The sequence below is a fragment of the Dreissena polymorpha genome, chromosome 7 (genome assembly GCF_020536995.1).
Source record: "Dreissena polymorpha isolate Duluth1 chromosome 7, UMN_Dpol_1.0, whole genome shotgun sequence".
Classification (NCBI taxonomy): domain Eukaryota; kingdom Metazoa; phylum Mollusca; class Bivalvia; order Myida; family Dreissenidae; genus Dreissena; species Dreissena polymorpha.
The window spans coordinates 43325712-43349611 of record NC_068361.1 but is presented as its reverse complement, the minus strand read 5'-3'; the positions used below and the strand labels follow the sequence as shown (position 1 = coordinate 43349611).

The following is a 23900-nucleotide window of genomic DNA, read 5'->3' as shown; positions in this document are numbered from 1 at the left end:
TACTCGTTTAACATTTATGTATACTATATATATACATATATGTATTTAACATCTCATTACAACTACATTAACACTGTTTTATAGCGTAACATTGGTAGTCTAAATGAAAATTTGCATCCAATTTACGGCAAACACGTGAGCATTGTTTATGACCAATATTATTGCCCGTGAGGGAGGTTGGATTGTGAAAGTAATCGGTAAACAATTAATTTCGACAACCCTTAACATATATTCAATTCGTCGACTCCATACAAAAGAACATTGTGAATAAGCAATATAATAGTTTCATTTCCATTTCACACAGAACAGTGGCGGTGAGATATATATGACGTAGTTGGCGTCCGTAATACTTCTTTGTTTTCAATACCTGCCTTCAATAGGGATTTAATATACATAATATGCACTTAGCTGATGACAGATGAATAAAAATGCTTGATGGCCTTCAGTTTTGCTTCGGTCATGTATCTGTGATTGTTTTTACGAATATTTATGCAATGTGTTAACAAACATTTGCTCTTTGTTTGCAAGTATGATTTGGCAATTTAAACGGATATTCTTCTTCGTTCAAGAAAAGGATAAACGTAAATGTGAGCCGAACGAAATCCTTGACATATAAATCAACATACAAGTTCAGAACTTATTTCAGACAAGAATCGAACATTTTTTCAAATTTTATAAAACTTTTCATTATAAAATTGAACATTGATGTATTAAATATAAAAATAAAACACGCAACTCCCTACATATGTCGCGGGATTTCTGTACAAACAACACTTGGACACGTTCGTTTCGCTTTATGACAAGTACGACGTGAAAGATCAGTATTGATATGACAGTTTGTGTCATTCTGTAAATATAGAGAGCTTTTTGAATAAATTCCGCATGTTTTTGTATGAGCGAACAGAATATCTTATATATTTTAACACGGATTCAACAAAACACAACATAGAAGACATACTAAATCAAACGAAAAACGAGTTCCTGAAAACAATAGAAAGCAAAATCAAAATTAATGAAGGGCAAACATTTGAAAAGGGACATAAAAATGACAACCTAATTCCTTTTTGCATTTATTGACTCGGTTTTAGCTATTTATGTAACTTAAACATACAATTTTGACAATATTATTACAAGACGTGTTTTCCAGAAATGTTTGTTTGTTAAATAATTTGACAAATTAGCCAATGCAATTAATAAACGTGTTCTTCGGAAATGTTATTTTCATTTTAAACAGAATGTATTATGATTGAAAACTATATATAACCAAATTATAAGGTTTAGGTTTTTACATTCCTTATGTTTATTCGCACATAACCCTTTATTAAACATTACATTAAGAGTTGCATTGTATGATACTCCATCTTTTTTTTCTTTAAAATCGTTTTGAAATTGCCACGTGTTTATTCGTTAAAGCAAAATGTAAAATTATATACACTGATTATATAGAAATCGATAGTTTTTAGTTGTAAGCGTTAGTTCACGACTAAAGTAGAGAGGTAGTTTTGCAAGCCAGTCTTCTGTTAGCTACGCTTAGAACGATAACACTGCCTGTATATACGTCACCACTGGTTCACTGCAGCAGACAGCCTGTATGTAAACAATAGGTTTAAGAGCTTATGCGACGATATTGGTTAGTCTAGTGTTTATAACAGCTGGTGTGATGACATTGGCCAGTTTATCATTAACATCTGTACATATTTGTTATTTTGCCTAAGTTATCTCTTTAACATTAATATGAGGATAAACAGTACACACACATCTCGACCCGTTATTTAAATCGCTCTCTTTATAAATGTGAATAGGTTGTGTACATTTCAAACTTGGGATATAAAAAGCTATAACACAATTTTGAAAACTGATTTGCGTCTTAGATAATGCAATAGCAAACAATTTCAGCGCTTTGATTTGTACATGCGTACGTTAGTAGCTTCGGAAGCATATTGATTAAATGTATAAATTGACTATGTAATGTAGCACAAGATTTTGGTAATACCATACACAGCGTTTTGATTATTTTCCTTTATACTGTATATGTTTCTGCACGCGTACCTTGTTCGTACATGTATAGCATGTGCAAACATATTTCGTATTAATATATTGTATCTTTGTTGCTCATTAAAATGCTTCTTTTTGTTCTGTGCATAATAACAAACTACATTTAATATTTTAACCTAGCTTATAATTCGAAGCAGGTTCGGAATATTTTGCTTTTGAAACGTGTCTGCTTTAATATGTTTTAATTTGTATTTTATTAATCTAAATGGTAGTGCATATTATATGCATAATTAAACATTATTATACATTTCAAACAAGACAGCAACTCGTTCGGTAGTTGTCACAGACATTTGTTTTTAAGCTTTTCACTTAATATGTTCTATTGTTATTGTTTTACTAATTTGTTAGTTTGTATCATACATACAATAGAAGCATAAAAACTCCACTTACCACTTAAAACGTTATTCATCTGTCTACATTTTAATTTATGTAGATACTAACTTATCCTTTTTCATTCAAATAAGTGTAAACCTCTTAAATGTATAAAAATAAGGAGAATACATTTATAGTTGAAAGTCAACGTATTATTTGATGCATCATCTGTGATGTTTTTCTCACCGAGAAAAAACATTAAAAAAACGTTTGATAACTAAATCATAAGTCGAATTAAGTAATATATAACACTCTTTAGTATATAACTCAACTTTAACTGTTAATGACAAACCATTCACTATGAAGGACGTAGATAACAATTATATTCACAAAACAGTTGACAAAAATATTTATATTTATTTAAAAAAACATGCTTTAACATGGGCTTTCTAGCACAAACATGGAAACCATAATATTAACGTTGAACGTGAGAGGTGTAGGTACCAAAGATAAAAGATACAATGGTGTGAATGGCTAAAAAGATTGACATTATTCGATATTCATGTTACAAGCGACACATTTAACTGGATCTAATTTTCAACAACGGAGACATGATTAGCCTGGGCGATTTGTATATAGTGGATGTCAGTAAAATAGCTAAGGTGTGTGGATATTTGCACAGCATAATGAATTATTTATCTTTACTGAAATAATTAATCGAAGGTTAAAAGCTGTAGACATTAAAATGCAAGTTTCAACTTCACACTTATTCACATTTACGGATCAGATACCGATGACACGTATGTTTCAAAAAAACTAAATAACTATGTATTATCAAATGCTGATAAAATTATCATTTTAGGTGGCTATTTCTAAACCGTCCTAACAGGAATTGATACCAAAAGCGGTAATTTTAATCCCATACAAATGCAGAAAATGTGTAAATAAATTAATGGACACCAATGAACTCAGTTACATTTGCAGATTAAAACATCCAGACAAAACGTAATCACATGGAATTCTATCCGTTAATCATATATAATCTGAAGGCTTGCATTTTTCTCGATATCTAATAACTAAAGTAATATTATATCACACACAACCTGAATATAAAATGTCCTCTCTCATGTACACTTAAATATTGATAATCTACTTTAGGAAGTGGATACTTAAACATAAAAATATATTTTACTAGATGTCAAATACCAAAAAACAGTATCAAGGACATAACACATGTAAATAAAGAATAAAATCAAAGCACAATATGGGAACTACTTAAAAGAGCAATAAAAGTGTTCAACAAAGAATAAACAATGGAAAAAAGACGACGGTAATTTAATTGCGGAAATTAAAACACTAGAACATAATTTAATAAAATGTAATTCTACCAATTGAACGAAAATATAACACAACATATACAAACTAAACAACCAGACCTAGAACAAATACATGTCCCAAAGGTAAATTGATATATTTTAAACTATTCAGGTCAAAGGAAATGAGAAAAAAATCAGCATAATTTGATAGCCTAGAAAAAATGAAAAGCCAAAAAAAGTTCATAAACTAATGGTAAATAACACAGTATTTAAAGATAAATACAGAATATTTCAAGAAAAAGTTACCTATATTGACATGAAATCTCATTGCAAAAAATGCTTCGGATTTGTTAGCAGTAACTTTTAACAAACAATGTCAAACCACAATCAAAGTGTGAAGGACTACTTACGGATTCAGGGTTCCCTCTGGGCTTTCAAAAGTTGTCGCCACTTACTTTCGCCAAATTTAAAAAGTTGTCGCCACACTGGGGCTACATTTGGGCAATGAAGATCATGTTATTATAATACAAACAAAAACTGAGCATTTACAGTATGTTAAAGGAATTGATTTAATAACAGTAGTATTAATAATAACAACACATTTAACATTGTTAATTAAATAAAGGCACATTCAATCAGTTGTAACTCTTGTTGATTGACACCTTCTTAGCAGCCTGAATATGTTGCCACAGTTTTGGTGCTTCAGAAGCTTTGTGGTATTCTGAAAATACAAAAAGGGAAATATAATATTAATATAATACTAATAATAATCAATGAATGTGAAGTATATAAATAATATAAATGTGTGCTAGCATATGATCTACTACATAGAGCCCTTAACACAACAGTCAAATAAAATAAGCATTTGTGTATATCAAATGTCAAATTGATTTCCATGTGCTAAACTATGTTTACTTTTTTTTTAAGGTACATCCGGTAGTGAATGAATTGATAAGTGTTGAGGATATAAAGAGTTCACACAGCATAGATTGTGTGTTGGAAATCATATTGAAGGAAATGAAATTCTGATAAACAACTGTCTTTGTTTGGTTTTTGTTTGTTAGCTGGTGAACAATAGCGGTGGGAACGTTTGCATTTTGAATGAGTCTCAAAATAAGCAGCATCTAATGTTCACTTTCTAAAAGTCGTTTTACACTCTGAACTTGCCATTTTGACGAGTGAAACAGCAATATGTCACCGTTTAAATAGAACCAATAGATGTAAAATGTTTTACTATTTTCTATAATTACACCGATTTTTCTAAAAACAATCGATACTTACCTTTTTGATTGTCATTGTTGTCAATTTAACGGTCTTGAATCTGCTTCGAACACTGTGACAAACACTTCACATTTAAGCGCAAAGTCGGTATATTTCAATATTGCCTTATCTCTGAAGCAATAAAACTGCCGACCAATTAAGATAACTTGCAACAACACCCCAGATAATCGCAATTATCACCATAACATTCCACTTTGCGGTAGTCGGCAGTCAGCACCACGCTCCATTGATTACAGCTGTATCGCTTACACCATGGAAATCTATAGTATTACGACTGCCGTAAAGCGGCTGGTAAACACAGCGTCTTTTGTCATTTTAAGAAAATATGAACGCAGAAAAATGCCGATTTTTTTAAAATCGCCATTTACGAAATTTTGTCGCCAGATTTTTTATTTTGTCGCAATTGGCGCCAATGGCGATCGACAGCGGGAACCCTGGGATTATGAATGTGGATGTGCATTTGGAACGGCGAATTATAAAAGCCCTGTTGCGGACGAACTTACTGTTGAATTTTATTAAATATTTTGACCCACATTAAAACTATTTTTATACCAGATCAAAACATTTTATTTTGACTGTGGTGAAATGACTACTCTACAAGAACAGGGCATAATAACACCTTTTCCAAAGCCTGACAAAACATTGATTCTATTCAAATTGACGACTATTTAGTTTATAAAATATCGATTAAAATTTACAACTTATTCGTTAACTAACAAGTTGAAACAAGTTTCAAATCAAATTATTATTTATGACAAAACACGTTTGGTAAAATCCCGATATAAAGGAGGAAATGTTAGATTAATATTCGATGACATTGAATATCTTGACATTAACACTAAACCTGGACGGTTATTCTTTGCTGTTTTCGAAAAAGCAGTATATAGTTCAAATCACTCTTTATATTAGATTGTCTTGAAGTGAATGTGTTGAAAATGAATTGAGGACCACGGGTAATTCATTGGATAAGGTAGTTTACAAAGATCCAAATAAAATCATCATAAACAATGCCAACTTTTCTAGAAATTTTAAAATAGAAAAGATGTTCGGCAAGGTTGACGCGTATCATCTCCCTATTTATTTTATGTATAGATATTATATAAATACCAATAAAAAGATAAAAAAATATAACAAGCAACGACAAGGAAATTAAGCCAAATTATTTTGCGGACGATGCAACCTTTTCCAATGATGTTTCAGCAACGTCATTTGAAGCACAAGTGGAAACCCTTTACAATGATTTAACATCAACTCATTAAAATTTACAGTAATGAGAATTGGATCTCTTAAAATCTCTAAATTGTATTGAATGTAAATTTATTTTGATATCTGATTGGGGAATGAATTATTGCAATCAATGTTAACTTAAGGTAAAAAAGCTTATGCAAAACATTCAAGAATTTGAAGCCTACTTAGTGGCAACATCGAAAACTCACTTTTATTGGAAAGGTTACTGTTATTAAAACTTGTGCATTACCAAAGTAAATTTATCCATTTTCAGTTCTCCCATATTCAACAAAGAAGCATTAAATTTATGAGATGTATAAGATGTACTATATGAATAAACGTAAACTATGTTAAAATTTATTTGGGATGAAAAGCCCTACAAAATTAAAAGAAACCGATTAGGTCAACCTTATGAAAATGGAGGCTTTTAGCTTACAAACAAATTGTATTTATTGAAATCCATTTAAGCGTTCATGGTAAAACAAGTTCTAGTTGAAAACAATAATGGCCAATGGAAACTACTGCTTTTCGAAAAACTAAACAATTTTGGAACAAGTTTTATAATTGAACGTAACGTAGATAAAGCTAAAATACAAACATCTTTGAAGACAATTTGTTTTTCAAAGATAGATGCAATCTTAAAGCATGACAAAACATCAAAAACCAATAATATAGTTCAAAAATAACAAAATAAACACAAGCAAACAAATGTATTTTCATAATAAGTTACAGTTTGTTTAAGTTTAATTATTCGCGCTTGGGTGAGAACTATATAACACTGCAAGAGTAAATACAATGACTCTTAAATATAATGCTTACATGCAAGAACGTACACCTATGCAAATAAAGAACTCATCCGTCAAAAAACTAAAGTATATTTGTTTATTGATATGACGCCCATTAACTTAGAGGCTAACAATCTGCTAAAATGTCCAAAACAATTGCATTTTGTGACATGAATTATTCGGCGCTTATCTGTTGTGACATATATACGAGAACATATGTTTACTTGAAATAATTGTCTACTCGGCAGGAGCAGTAGCGACTTCATAGATGTTACTAACAGGTTATTCATACTACACAGAATACATAAAACGCAGAATTGTTATGTCTCCCAGTCTATACTTGGTGACATATTGTTTTTGCCCTGTCTATTTGTTGGTATGTTGGTTTGTTTGCGTCAAACTTTTACAATATTAAAGATAGCAACTTTATATTTGGCATACATGTGTATCTCATGAAGCTGCACATTTTGAGTGCTGAAAGACCAATGTCAAGGTCAACATTGAAGGTCAAAGGTCAAATATATTGGGGCATAATTTTTCACAAACATCTTTTTAATCTTATGTCGGTACCGTCATTAAGTTTGGAGCCAGTTGGAACTTGTTAAACCAAAATAATTTGCATTACCTGTTTCAAGGTAAAGAACAAAGATCGATAGATGTACTTTGGACGAAGTGATAGCTGCACAACCGGAGAGTCTTATGTTGGGTGACGTTCTCTGTCTGCAAAATGTCTTGCTGTGTTAAGGAGTCCCACGAACGCAATTCCGTTATCCATTCTCCTCCGCTACGACGTCATGCCAGAACTAGCTAATACAGTACAAGAGGCCATTTGCGCTGATAATCATTTGCTCTTATTTAAAGAAATAAAGAAGAGAATATAACAACTGCCACGTTAAGACTGCACGCGGCTTTGGGCAAGATCTCTTCTTGCACTGCCAACTTGTTCTTAACCATCAACGATGAGATACCTTCACCTTTCTTTTTTACACCACCCACTTAATTGCAACCTGGTAAACTGACTACAGACAACACCCAGATTCAGTATAAATACAAAAACACTTACCGGCTGGTAATATTAAAAAAATACAATTTTATGTTAGCAACATGTACATACCGCTGAGGCCTTGAACGACGGCTTACCAATCCCACCAGCAGACTCTGGGCAGATAACACAAAACACGTTTTGTGCATCATCACCATTGCAGCGTATCCACTCAAAAAGAAGAATAAAAAATACGCAGTCGTTCTTACACTGATACTTTTTACCATTACCAACAGGTAATTAGGTCAATAAATAACATACTTCGTAGTATATTATATAAACATTGTGTTATATACCTGCTCTCTAAGTATTAATATATCAATTACTCATTATTACACGCATATATGAATGCGTACTTATATGAGTTTGTTATGAAGAATGGCTGTAATATGCTACACTGAATAGACTGGGTATTCTGTCTGTTCTGCTACAGACAAAGGAAATGTAAAGCTATGAAGAAGATTTTGATCGGCATATTTTCAGAGGATCATCTGATGAAAACTGACTGAAAATCATCATTGTAGAATGCCTGATAAGGTCTGTATTTGTCAAAAAATGTTTAGGAAGCATCCGTAGCAGCTGACATCAGATGAAGAGGCTCTGAACAATATTGACGATCTGCCCCTTCCCAACGGTCTGTTTGAAAATGCACTGAGAAACTTCAATATATGTACCACAGTTCACACAACTTGCACAGTGAGAATGTGAAAAACCTGACTCTGGCAAGGCATGTAGAAAAGTGAATGCAGCCTACACATATAGGTCAGCAACAGATGCAGTTAAGATATTATGGAGCAGACAGATTACAAAAGCTGGGCGCAGAAGAAGATCAATGATAGCGCAAAGTAAGCATAAAAAAAATCAAAACCAACATCCAGTACCTGTTCAGAACTGTGTAACCAGAGAATAGCTAAAATAAGCTTTGTCCAGACATTAACAGGTGATCTTCTTCGTACAGTACACACTTGACTTAGCCGTCACGTGTATAATAGATTCAGCCTCAATGCCGTCTATAAAGAACTCCTCCGAACAATATTTAAGAATAATGAAGCTCCATAAACATTATTAGAAGATACATTCTAATGAAGATTGCTGGTTTTTGTTTAAGTCAAATTACGAATGGACAATACATATAACACGTTACAAAAACATGAATAACGCTGTGGTCGCCAATGAATTGGGGGTTTAAACTAGTTGAATGACACGGTGAACAACTCACGAAGCCCTGAATGTATCACTAAAACTAATGTATAAATACATACTAACCGGACAGCATTGTTATTTAAAGTTTGTAGGAATACAATAGCATTATTAAAAATTCGATTGAATTTGAATTTAATTGTACCAGAGCAATATTATGACGACTTTCTGGCGATAAGAGTTAAATAAATACAAACAACTCGTGTTTATCTTTGTTTTAAATATTCGAGAAAGAAGCATCATTAAGTATGAAACAAATATAATTGTAATGCATCTATGAAAAACGTAATGCGGGGTGTAAACAGCCCCGATATCATAGTTTGGATGTTCATCCAAGAACCTACAGAACTAACTAATTACTTAATGCATCATTCAAGAATGCAGGGACCACTGAGCGAAACTATGACCATGCAGGAGAAGCTGTGCGGACAGGTGAAGCCTCTGCAGATGACAACCCGTTTCATCCTTGCCTCCAGACGCCAAGTTGAGCGGCAATCGAGAGGAAAAATGAATTATTCACAGTTCGGCAAAATAACAATTGTCAAACCTCTCGTCATAGATTATGACAGAATGTATATAATATATTCAAAAAAGCGAAAATAAACTACCAACTTTGAAAAATGTTATCGGTTTATAAATGGATAATCATCAACCACACTAGAGTAAGTTCATAACGCGTATTTAACGAATCCCTTCGATAAATTAGAACATACGCGTTTCACTAACTAGGCATTTTAAATGCGCTGATAGATACAATGTTTGAGTGTTGACAAAGTAGCGCGATAGATTGTTCTTCCAAAGGCTCTGGGCTTGAAATCCACGAAAGATAATGGCTTTTATTCGACTTTTTATTTTATTATTGCTGGTTACCAATTTGAATAGTTATGTAAGTTGATTTAATGCCATTCAATAAAATGAAAATCTATGAACATGTCCCTTGAATTTTATAATTGCGAGTCTTTTAAAGGCTACCTTTTCCATTGAAAAAAAAACCAATCGATTAGAAATGATTATAGCGAATGCTCTCTTTGCTTAAACGCTGTAGGTAAATAATAAAAGTAACTGGCAAATCTACAGTACAGTGGTCAAATTTAGCTTCATCGTACCTGGAATCACCAACAATAATGTAAGCATACTGTAGGATTTCAATAGCTCTAGGCACATTACTTGTAATCAAGGTTCGATGTTCAATTAATTGTTAATTACTCATTAATGGGCTCCACAACAATATAGCTAATCAGTGTTCGCAATGGTAGCACACACCAATGGCCCTCATATAATCTCACTTCTGATAAGTTATTATGTTTGTATTCAAAGACGGCCATTATTAGCAATCAAATAAATTTGACTCGGTAATATGCAACGATTGTAACGATTTAATTAGTTTCCAATGCCGCATCACATAATTAATAATTGAAGAAATATATATGTAAAACAGGCAAGTATTGAACTTATATCAACAATTTATTAAAGAATGGTGTATTTGTTATTGCTGTTTCATTTATGTTTTATGGTGGTTTTATTGTATTTAATTATATTTAATGGAAATGTGATTGTTAAAAGTATTATTTATGTTTTCTGGTGTTTTTATTGTATTTAATTAAATTTAATGGAAATATGATTGTTAAATGTAAACTTATGATATTGTTTATTTATCATACGCCTTTCTATCTGGTTATGAATGAGGACAACGGAACCGCTTAATATGCAAATGTGAACTGTATCAGTAAATGCACTCAGCGAAACTTTGTTCATGGTGTTTTCAATCTATTCCAGAGTTTAATTTACTTGTCTCTAATAATTTCTGAGGATGAACTCTCTTTCACTTCGAATGTCAAAACTGAATAAAATGCCGTTTCAAATAAGTAATAAGACAGATAGACAGACGGACGGACGGACGGAGAGGCATACATATAACCAGACTACCAAACCATACATTGCTATTATTCTGCATATAATTATATAAAGATCAGCTAATATAATGTTTTTCAGGCTAATACATTGACATCTGAATATGAAGATATGACAAATATATGCCCCATCCTTTAAAACTTCTCATATTTAGATTAAGCGATGAAAAAAAATATTTATCATCAACATCAAATAACCATATTTCTGATAAGGTACAAAATTAAATTTAGCTAATGGAACCATGTTTTATGGGAGAAGCATTTTACATTTTGTTTCGATACACATCTATCAGATGAGTTATCGCGAGTGCTCATATTGCTTAAAGCGGGACCGGTGCACACATTGGCAAAACTAATTGAATACTAGAAATATCTTTCAACAATACAATCGGCATCCGTTATAATGATGAAAGAAAAGTGGATAATTGTTTGTTTCAGCGTAAATATTTAAACAATACAGATTTAATTACCACCATAATCATAGTGAATTGTGACTATAATTACGTTTATGTAAAAAGTAAAAAACAATACAGCTTTTAAAGTAAATACATGTGATGACTTTGAAAGAGAATACTAAGTCAATTAACAAAAGCCGTTACCTATTCATTAGTTTGCTAATATTTCTGTGACCTGAGGAAGTGTTGGCATGCAGTGAAAATAAAGAATACTCATAATTAATCGAACACAAGCCTCCATCTTATATATATATATATATATATATATATATATATATATATATATATATATATATATATATATATATATATATACATATGATGGATTTATTTCTACCTGGTTATGAATTAGGTCATTGGAACCGCTTATGCAAAAGTGAACTGTATCAGTAAATTCACCGACATTTAACAAAACTTTGTTCATGTTTTTTTTCCAATGTATTTGAAAGTTGATATATCACACATGTAACCCGCTAGATATTTAATATGATCGGAATGCAAACTGTAAGTAGTTATAAAGTTGCCAACAAAGTCTTCATCCATCAGTTACGGTCTTTTTATCAAATTATACCTTACCCATTTCCAAAAGGAGTTTTCACGCCCAGCTCATTAATCTACGTGAAATATTCCACGGTTATTTGTTGTGACATATACACGAGAAAATGTGCTTAATTTATCACATCAGCAGTAACAGCATCCCAGCGAACATGTACAGGTCACATATAGGCTATATCTAGGCTTGTCCATATACGACCAATGTCAAAAGGCTTATAAAAAACTAACAAAATTTGATCGTTCAATACAAAAATTAATCGCTTTATTTAGTTCCGCGACTATATTGATACAAACAGTTACTTGTTGGTCTGAAAAGTACAAATCTGCACATAGTGTTATTAGTTTTAACCGTTTACGACAACAACCCTTTACAGATGCGCGGAATAAATAACTTTTAGTTTTTAATAAACTAGATTATATGCAATTGAAATATGAATAGAATTACACCTGATATGGCTCCGTCCGTCCGTCGTCCGCCCCCTAGTCCGTCTTTCCGTCCGTCCGTATTTGTCTGTCTGTATGTATTTTTATCTCTCTGAAATATTCATAATATCGCGAAAAATGGTATCGCGTGTCGACTTTAAATTGACTATAGTTGTCACATTCCCTTAGCTAAATGAATCGTAAATTGAACTGAACTTGCATGCCTTCGTAAATAGCTTTACTCGTTGAAATCCCAATATATAATATCAACAAATTATATCGCAAAACAGGTTATCAACATAAACATATAATTGTGTAATGATGGAGTAACTACTTCTCGTGTTGGCACTATCTGAAATAGCTCAATTGCGGAAATATTGTACTATTAGGATTTAATATGTCAATGCTTTGCTAAAGTGCAACTTAAGAGGAACTCTTTCCTTTGATCATGTTAAGCAGAGTGTAAATTCCGTACTTGAAATTCTAAATTCTATTGCATGGTAAGCAAATGCTAACCGACCTTACGCAAAATTGTACTTGTACAAATATACAAGATACTGTATAAATTCAAGCAACGTTTACACATGTAATAAGCTAAGTGCATAATGCCTATATTGGTTCCCTCATCGACAAACACAACACATGTAATATAATCAGAGGACTACCGTGTTGTGCGAGACGACAATTTAATTATTTTATCGGATTGCTTATTCACAAAGATTCTGATAATTAAGTCAGCGAATGAATGCAAATTTACGGTTGTCCCAATTAATTATTAACCGATTAATTCTATAATCCAACATCACTCACGAAAAATAAAATACTAACCATCTCAACTCATTTGATCTACGCTCCATCCTTCATTGAGCCTACCAATGACACGCTATATTGTATCATACATGTTTCTGCAAGAAGATGCTTTATACACAATTTTTTTTCCAATTATGCCGTTTATATCATACGAAATACAAATTGGTGCGTGATCTTTTGTAAATACTCACTATGATATAGCGGAAAACATGTTATTACAACTGTCAAAAACATATATTCCTCAAAAGGGCGCCTGCAACAAATGTCCGCATTTGGCGCATGTGATTTATTTCATGACGTACACTGAATATCCGGTTATAGATTCTTACCTCTGTGTCCGAAAAGGACAATACTATACAAATAACCTTTTCACGCAGACATCCTCTGTTTTTACAGAAAATGTGACGCGTCTGTGATCTGTCCTCTGACCGTAACATTTTTGTCACGTTTTCGTAAAAACACATACGACAACGACGCTAGGTTTGTTACTAAGTTACAAACAACCTCCATGAAATACCTCTTCTTTTGTATGCGCATACCCTCTTCCCTCCCGATATAAACTAGAATATAGGATGCTTAAAACTGATTTTATTGAAACATTACGTTCCCTTTCGTACCGAAAATATGGAATTCGCCGTATCTCCAAAACAGACAGCGAAGCACATATATTGATGCTATTTGTTTTGTTTTGTTAATATATAGGACATAAGATTCTTTGCTGACTTGATATAGAACAATTTTATTTCAACTTCAACAGGCATTTTCGCAGATTTAGGCATGTATTTAAGTTTGTCATTAAATGTTTTATATTGATAAATGTAAACATTGGATCTAAAAAGCTCCAGTAAGAAACAAGAATAAATTTAAAAAAAAGTAAACCTCAACAGGCTCGAACCACTGACCCCTGGAGTCTTGGAGTAAAAGTTTACCACTAAGACCACTCGGCCATCCATTCTCATTCGATGATGAACGTATTTTATACTTTATATAAGCAATCCTCGTAGTGTCACAAAATATAACGACAAAAACAGAACTCTCCAAATGATTCAATCGTTTTGCGTTGCAACTCTTTATAATTTTCAGGGTTTTTAAATCGTCAAAAGATGCATATCATCGCTATTTTAGAGCATGGACAATGTTCAGTATTACTGTTTCCTTACAAATATTATAACTAAAACGAAAATTTGCGAATCTGAAACATTTTGGTTTACTTTTGTTAATTTACCAAAACGTGAAAAGGCCCCTTGCAACGACATGAATCCTATATTTGTTGTTTGCGATTCAAAGTATGTAACAGCTTGTCAAATATACATGCAATGGCATTGCAATGTAATACCCACTTACATGGAATGCCATTTATACAACCAATCGCAAAACAATTATAAAACAATTAAATTGATGTGTGTACTACAAAAGACACCTTATATATTCAAATGAATGTGACGAACATAAGATGTCATAAAATTTGCGAATACTTCTAACAGTGCATTTAGACAATAATTAATATTAAGTCATCATAAGAAAATTCAAAAACATATGCAGATGCTTAGCACGTTGTCATGTCCTTTATAATGTTTCTTGTGTTTAAAAACACATATTATGATGTTAAACAGTTCGAAATGAAGTGTTAAAGTCACTATCACGCTCACCAATACAAACGGCTACTGTATTATGCTATATAAAAACATTCGACAACAAGTAGTACCATACGATGGTTAATTACAATAGGAAGACCCTAAAAACAAGTAACATTGATGTAAAAACGTTATATTACAAGCATTCAGCAAGTTTTAAGCATCTAAATATCTAAATATCGTTCCACGATGTTATCTACTTTCGCTTTCGAGTCAGGATCGGATTCATTCGGGTTGCGTTCATTTGCATAACTTATACAAGCCATTTTCGCATTCGCTAAGTTCCAGTTACCCAGAATTCGTTTTGATTTCACAGAATGATTATTCATGAGAGCTTCGTCATGCTTCCGACGCTTACCGTATCCAATCTCGCGTTCGCCCGTAAATGTTCGGATATTTCACGGGAGATTTAAATGGAATTATTTGTGGCCACAAAAAAATAAAAACGAGCATTTTGTATCTCGTTAAATCAATTCTACCAGACAACATCTAACGTTGAAATTTTGCATTTTGCTAAAAGGAACATTGATTTTTTTATGGGTTAGCTTTATTTACCGAAATATTCGATATTTTTGAGCGTGATTGTTACTTTAATGATGTTTTCACTGTAAGCGCACTCTTCTCTTACTGACACAACGCATTTATGTCGTTATTGTTCAAATGCGAATTTAATGTATACTGGGATAACGTCAATTACAGATTTCAGGATAATGATGAGAATCATTCTATTAAATTAAAATGCTATTGCATTTTAAAACGACAAAATTAAACAAAGCTCGAACTACATTAAATAACTCATTTCCAGAAATTTATTAGCATGCACGCCAAAGGATCGCTTACTTACACAATCCATGTACTCGTTTCACATATGTATATAACATCTCATTACAACTACATTTAAACTGTTTTATAGCGTGACATTGGTAGTCTTAATGTAATTTGCATCCAATTTAGGGCAAACACGTGAGCATTGTTTATGAGCAATTTTATTGCCCGTGAGGGAGGTTGGATTGTTAAAGTAATCGGTAAATAATTAATTTCGACAACCTTTAACATACATTCAATTCGTTGACTTCATAAAAAAAACATTGTGAATACGCAATATAATAGTTTTATTGCCATTCCACACAGAACAGTGGCGGTTGTAAATATATTACTAAGTAGTTGTCCTTTTTGTTTTCAATCCCTGTCTTCAATAAGGATTTAATAAACATATTATACACTGAGCTAACGACAGATGTGAATACCATTTCTTGATAGCCTTCTGTCTTGCTTCTGTCATGTATTTGTGATTGTTTTTACGAATATTTATGCAATTTGTTGACAAACATTTGCTCTTTGTTTGCAAGTTTGGTTTGGCAATATAAACGTTAAAGGTCTTCTTTGTTCCAGAAAAGGACAAACGTAAATGTGAGCCGAACGAAGTCCTTGAAATACAAATCAACATACAAGTTCAGAAACTTATTTCAGACAAGAATCGAACGATGTTTAAATGTTATAAAACTTTTCGTTGTAAAGTTGAACATATTCAATATAAACATGAAACACGCAACCTATGGCGCGGGATGTCTGTAGAAACAACACATGGACACGCTCGTTTGGCTTTTTTACAAGTTCGACGTAAAAAACCGGTATTGACATCACAGTTTTTATCATTCTGTGAATATAGAGAACTTAATAAATAAAATCCGTATGTTCTGGTATGAGCGAACAACAGAACATCGTATATATTATAACACGGATTCAACAAAACACAACATGGTAGACATACTAAATAAAAAGAAAAACGAGTTCCGGAAATCAATAGAAAACAAAATCAAATTTATTGAAGGACAAACGTTTGAAAAGGGAAAGGAAAATATCAAGCTAATTCCTTTTGCATTTATCAACCCGGCTTACGCTATTAATGTTACTTTAACTTACAATTCAGACAATATTATTACGAGACGTGTTTTCCAAAAATGTTTACTTATCAAACAATTTGACAAATTAGCCAATGTTATTAATAAACGTGTTCTTCGGAATTTTTATTAATATATTAAACATAATGTATAATGATTGAAAACTATATATTAACAAATAATAAGGGTCATCATTTTAAGCAGTAGTATAATTATTATTTTGATAATTGATTTATTATTAAAATAAATTCGGTTTTTATTAATTTAATTACTTTAATCATTTGTTGTATTTTTTGCAAATAGTAAAATATATGTGTTTTATAATAATGATGCTTGTCATTATACTATATTAATGACATTTTTAATACAATTATTGATCACATTTGTATTATTTATATTTATTATTTGTATTATTATGATTGTTGGTCATTATTATTATTATAATTATTATTATTATTATTATTATCTATGTTTTAATTATTAGTGTATGATTAATTATCTCAGTTTAGGAATATTTATATTTTCATTATCATTATTACTGTTACAGTGATAAAACATGCATGTGTTTCTGGCGCTAAAAAGCGTCACTGCCGTTTTAACGTCATGACGTCATTTCCTGTTTATTTGTATTTTGACGTCATTATATAATTGTTTGTGTTGAGAAATAGAAAGAAAATGTAGTTAATTTGTACAAACAAACTATGAAAAAGCCTTTTTAGGCGAAATATATCAGAAAAGAGTGGAACTTGTTCTGTGTAAATTTATATTTATTCCTACTGGATACAAAACTGAGTAATAAGGTTTAGGTTTACATTCCTTAAGTTTATTCTGACATGATCCTTTATTAAACATTACATTAAGAGTCACATTGTATTATACACCATCTTTTTGTCCTTTTAAATTGTTATGAAATTGCCAAGTGTTGTTCGTTACATAAAATGTAAAATTATAAACACTGATTATACAGAAATAAACAGTTCTTTTGTACATGCGTACGTTGGTAGCTTCGGAAGCATATTGATTGTATACATTAACTATGTAGTCAAGTCAAGTCAAGAAATATTTATTTATAAAGTCGGGTATATAAACATATAAGCACAAGCTCTGAAGAGCTTTTAAAACCGACTTATAAACTCAACATTTACATGATAACACAATAGCACATATAGTATTACAACTACCTAACGTAAGGCATACTATTTAAAAAAAAAAGTTAAAACTGTTTAACATGACTAAATGAGCAATACATGGCAGCACCACATTGGATAACGACATCGATTATTTATCAAAACAGTCAGTCAAATAATTATTTAGATAATTAGACAAACAAAACAATCAACCGAGCAAACTGCTAAAATTGAACCTATTCAAGCATAGATGTATGTACATACAGATTTTGAAACAGCATAGTTATTTTATAGCATTAAAATACAATAAAATAATCTGACTAGAATCATTAATCATGAATATTTACATAGGTTTAGTACAATAAGGTTAAAATAACAAATTTCAGTGTGTATTCTATAACATGAATATAAAGCATTTGGACACATAGTATTTTATCATCCTCTGGAGAAGGCGTAGGCTAAAGTATAACAAGTTACATACATACATATCATATTATAGCATAAGTTTGAAAGAACTTGATAAGAAATAAATTAAAATAAATAAAACAGAATATAGAACTAAACTTATAACTTGAATATATGGTACTACAGCAATGGATTGAGCAGAAACATTATCTATATACATAATGCCAGACATGCATAATAGTCCCGCAGGAGAAAACTAACTAGAGGGAAACTAGACTCATAGATACAAGCAAGCAAAAAGTAGCAAAACTAAAGGCAAAACATATTGATACAAGCACGCAAAATAGTAGCAGACTAAAGGCAAAACATTTAGATACAAACAAGTAAATGATAGCAAACTAAAAGCAAAACATATAGATACTGCAAGCAAATACTAGTAGAAAACTAAAGACAAAACATATGGATACCAGCAAGCAAATACAGCAACTAACAGCAAGCTAATGAAAAAAAAAACACAAGGTAAAATGAACAAAAAGATAAGCATTACAGAGTACAGGGTAACATAATGCTGTGTAGTATCTGGCCAGCCAGCATGTCAGCGCTCCCTACCGGGCACACGCAGAACAGTTGCAATCTGGTCCATTCCATTGGTCGATCAGGGACCTGAACTGGTTGTAGGACGAGCACTGTCTGAATGTGTCCGGCAGAGAGTTCCACATACTGGCTGCAGAGTAGCCGAAAGAGTTCCTGCCAAACCTTTCGGTTCTAGGTCTAGGAAGTTCCGCACAGTTAGTATACCTAAAATTATATTTAGAGTCTTTAAATTTAACATGATCATGTAGATAACTGGGTCCTTCTTTGTTTAATATTGTAAAGGTCTCTAAAGCCACACTTCTCATTCTTCTAACTTTAAGAGATGGAGCCCAGATAAAAGCAATAAATCATGATATGACATTGAATAATCATCATAAATGAAACATAATGCTCTTTTCTGCAATTTTTCAATTTTCCCCTGTAAAATGCCATGTTAATGGACAATAATTTAGATTTGACATAATAAAAGAATAGTACATAGTAAGCCTTCCAAGTTTGTTTATGTTCCTACCTATCCTATTCATGACATTTAATTGCCTGGCAGCTTTCTTGCATATATTTGTTATATGGGTATTGAAATTTAACATAAATTCAAAGGTTACGCCAAGTAGTTTGACTTCCTCATCACACTTTATATTTACGCCATCGAGATTTAATGATATTTGTAGATTGTGTGTCTTTTTCCCAAAAGCAATGGCTTGACATTTTTCAGGATTGGCTTTCATGTGGTTTTCGTTGAACCATTTGATAAGTTTCAAACTGTCATTTTCTAGAGTTTTAACCAAAGTGTCAGGATTTTTACTTTTGAAAGATAAAGTATTGTCATCTGCGTAATTATATAAATCACTTTGATTCACAAATACAAAAATGTCATTTATAAAGATATTAAAGAAAAGCGGTCTGAGAATGGAGCCCTGGGGTACACCTTTAATGATTGATTCGAAAGTACTAAAGGTATCACCTATTTTAACACATTGTTTTCTGTTTTACAGAGAACTATTTACCAAATCAAGAGCAGGGTCAGATAGACCATAATGTTTACATTTTAATATAAGTAAATTGTGAGATAAACAGTCGAAGGCCTTCGAGAGGTCCATGAGCACAGCTGCCAGATAGTTATCCTCATCTAGAGCCCGTAATATAATGTAGCAGAATATTTTGTCAATACCATACACAGCGTTTTGAATATTGTCCTTTATACTGCATATGTTTATGACCTTGTTTGTTCATGTATAACATGTGCACATTTTGTATTAATATCGTATCTTTGTTGTTCATTTAAATGCTACTTTTTGTTCTGTGCATAATAACAAACTACATCTAATACTTTAAACAAGCTTATAATTCGGACAGCAGTTTCGCAATCTTTTGCTTTTATAACGTGTAGTCTTTAATATGTTTTAACTATTATTTTATTAATCTAAATGCTAGCGCATGTTCTATGCATGATTAAACATATATTAAACATTTCAAACAAGACGGCAACTCGTGCGGTAGTTGTCACAGACATATGTTTTTTAAACCTTACTCTTTTCTATGTTTTATTGTTGTTGTTTTACTAATTTGTTCGTTTGTTTCATATGCATACAAGACAAGCATAAAAACCATTTTCCACTTAAAACGTTATTCATCTGTCTACAATATATTTAAGGTTCATGGGGGTATAAAATCCATTAAAAATTCGCTTTGGTTTTTCTTCATTCAATGTGGTACAATATGGTCAAACTATATATCATTTTAAAGCTAAAGACGGATAGAATAACATAAACACATTTTTGACATTCAATATTTGTGTGCTTTATTCATATTTTGGTTTAAAACCAATACATTTTTACACTAATTTACAAAATCTCAATCTAAAGTTAGGAAGGATATGCACTACCTTAAGTTGAATAAATACAAAGCTATATACATATACAAGGTCAAGTTAGCAACATTTCACAGAAAATTATTGTCATAAAACAACAAATGAGTTTTTATTCAACTGCCTATTTCGGATAAATTTCCTAAACAAAGTTCTAAAAATAACTAAAACGTAACTACTTTTTAAAAATCCAGGTATGGTGGATAATAAGAGTCACAATTCTTTTTCAAAGGCTTAACAATATTGTTATTTACCTCTCAACTAAATTGCAAATTTAAACCATCTCAAATTGAAATAGATTGCAGACGACATATAAAATTGTAAAGGAATATAAAGAAATTGGCAAACCGATTGACTTTATATTTCGATTCCTTCTACCCATTTTGAAAGCGTGGCCTTCGCTGTGCTCCGTAGAAACACGTGCAAAACAAATCGGTCGAAACCACGTGCAGTGGTGAGAAAACCGGGTATGTGTATACACATACCTGAGAAAACACAAACTTATTTTGACAGTTGGTTCGCAACTAGTAAAACAACTATTAACATTAATCAGCAAGAGATCGCACTCAGTAACGGAAATGACCACGTAGAGATATCATCACTTATCCTATTTCAAATATTTTCCAGCTGAAAATTGTCCTCCACACTTCTTTTTATACGCCCGTATAAAATACGGGACGTATTATGTGAAACCCCTTGGCGGGCGGGCGGGCGGCGGGCGGGCGGCGGGCGGAAGGCATCACTTTGTCCGGACTCTAATTCAAATTGTATTCATCCGATCTTCACCAAACTTGGTCAGCAGTTGCATCTAGTTGATATCTAGGCCAAGTTCGAATATGGGTCATGCCGGGTCAAAAACTAGGTCATAGGGTCAATAAGTGCATTTTCAAAGGGGCCACTTTGTCCGGACTCTATTTCAAATTGTATTCATCCGATCTTCACTAAACTTGGTCAGCAGTTGCATCTAGTTGATATATAGGCCAAGTTCGAATATGGGTCATGCCGGGTCAAAAACTAGGTCATAGGGTCAATTAGTGCATTTTCAACGGCGCCACTTTGTCCGGACTCTAATTCAAATTGTATTCATCCGATCTTCACCAAACTTGGTCAGTAGTTGCATCTAGTTGATATCTAGGTCAAGTCCGAATATGGGTCATGCTGGGTCAAAAACTAGGTCAAAGGGTCAATTAGTGCATTTTACTTTGTCCGGACTCTAATTCAAATTGTATAAATCTTATCTTCACCAAACTTGGTCAGTAGTTGCATCTAGTTGATATCTAGGCCAAGTTCGAATATGGGTCATGCCAGGTAAAAAACTAGGTCATAGGGTCAATTAGTCCATTTTCAACAGCGCCACTTTGTCCGGACTCTTATTCAAATTGTATTCATCCGATCTTTACCAAACTTGGTCAGTAGTTTCAAGATAAGTAATATCAGTACAGGAAATACTGCCATTCTATACCTATGTAGGTCTAAACAATTATGATTTAAATATTGTGTTTTAGAGAACAAATGAGACTAAGTGTACACTTATTGATATCAATGCATATATATGAATATATCAGTTATATAAGTTGTTGTTGTTTTTTTTGCTTATTTCCAAAACAAATACATCAATCATCAGTGTATCATCTCCAATGGCACACGAATCGGGCGTATATTGCTCCGTCATGCGGCGCTCTTGTTTAGTTTATTTGTATTGTTTTTCTGGAGCCGAAGTGCATCTCACAGAATATCCATCTAACTTCCGTTGTTTTAACTTTCGTTATTAAAAACTTTGTTTAAAAGAATTATTTCTCCTTTTAGATTGTCAAAGCGATGTGTTATTATATATTATCCATAGAATAGTATACCGTGATGAATTTAACGGAGTTACGTATCGATCTTTCTGTCAGTCTGTAAGCGTACTATTTTATGCGCAATAATAAAAGTATGGTGATTCGACAACAATTGTAAACATTGGTGAAATGCTTCTTACATAGTAATTCTTTTGAGTGTTATGAGGTCTGATCGTGCAGTTTGCAAACATCAACGGAAAGATTACAATCCAATGCATTTGTAATCGTCAACCGTTTGGAATGTCAATTAGGCGAAAGGGTGAGTTTTTAGCATGTTTCTTTCTATTTTATGAATTTACAAATGGCTGCCCCAATGGTGATGAAATGACATGTGTTCGAGTTTTGATATTTCTAGATATGTAAACTTTTTTTACTATTTAAGCGTAACTTGCCCTCGTCAATGTCGATATTATTCACTAGTTATATAATTTTCCGCCGAAATACGTGGAATATACATGATTCAGATTTTTGAAAATAATGTATATTTTAGTGTTAAAATCGCTTTTTATTTTGATTGATTTTGTGGATGGTATGATACGTTGATGTACAAAATTGGTAGCAGTTTGAAGGAAAAACATCCTTTAAAGCATATATGTATACATTTTCAATGAAGCACTCTTCCTTTAGTCAAATTTGAGTTCAATGCTTGGGGTCCCACATTTTGCAAAATGAAGCCTCTATATGAACCTTAATGTAGAGTATTACTAATCCTTTATCATTAATCAAATAAGTGAAAACCTCTTAAATGTCTTAAAACAAGAAAAATTATAGTTGAAAGTCATATTATTTCATGCATCATCTGTGATGTTGTTCTCAAATTTCGTTTTTCGACACCAAACCGAGATTTTTTTTTTGATAACTAAATTTAAAGTCGCAAGAAGTAATATATAATACTCTTTAATATATAACTCACCTTTATCTTTCCTTAGTGACAAACAATTCACTATGAAGGACGCAGATAACCATTCTATTCACAAAACAGTTAAAAAAAACATATTTAATTGAAAATACATGCTATAAAATGGGCTATCTAACACATACATGGAAACTATATATTAATCGTTGAACGTGAGAGGTGTAGGTAACACAGATAAAAGATGCAAGTAGTGGAAAGGCTAAAAAGGTGAACATTATTCGATATTCATGTTACAAGCGACACATTTAAC

General features: G+C 32.2%; 2 long non-coding RNA genes across 2 annotated transcripts; one reads left to right on the top strand and one right to left on the bottom strand.

Moving 5' to 3' along the window:
- Nucleotides 1–4227: 4227 nt before the first annotated feature.
- LOC127838154 (uncharacterized) lies at nucleotides 4228–5398 on the bottom strand. The gene is made up of 2 exons (XR_008029692.1): nucleotides 4965–5398; nucleotides 4228–4404 (listed from the first exon to the last, which is right to left on the bottom strand). It is a non-coding gene; the product is annotated as an uncharacterized LOC127838154 (long non-coding RNA).
- A 16241-nt stretch (nucleotides 5399–21639) lies between these two features.
- On the top strand, nucleotides 21640–22471 carry LOC127838658 (uncharacterized). The gene is made up of 2 exons (XR_008029897.1): nucleotides 21640–21758; nucleotides 21915–22471. It is a non-coding gene; the product is annotated as an uncharacterized LOC127838658 (long non-coding RNA).
- Nucleotides 22472–23900: the final 1429 nt, after the last annotated feature.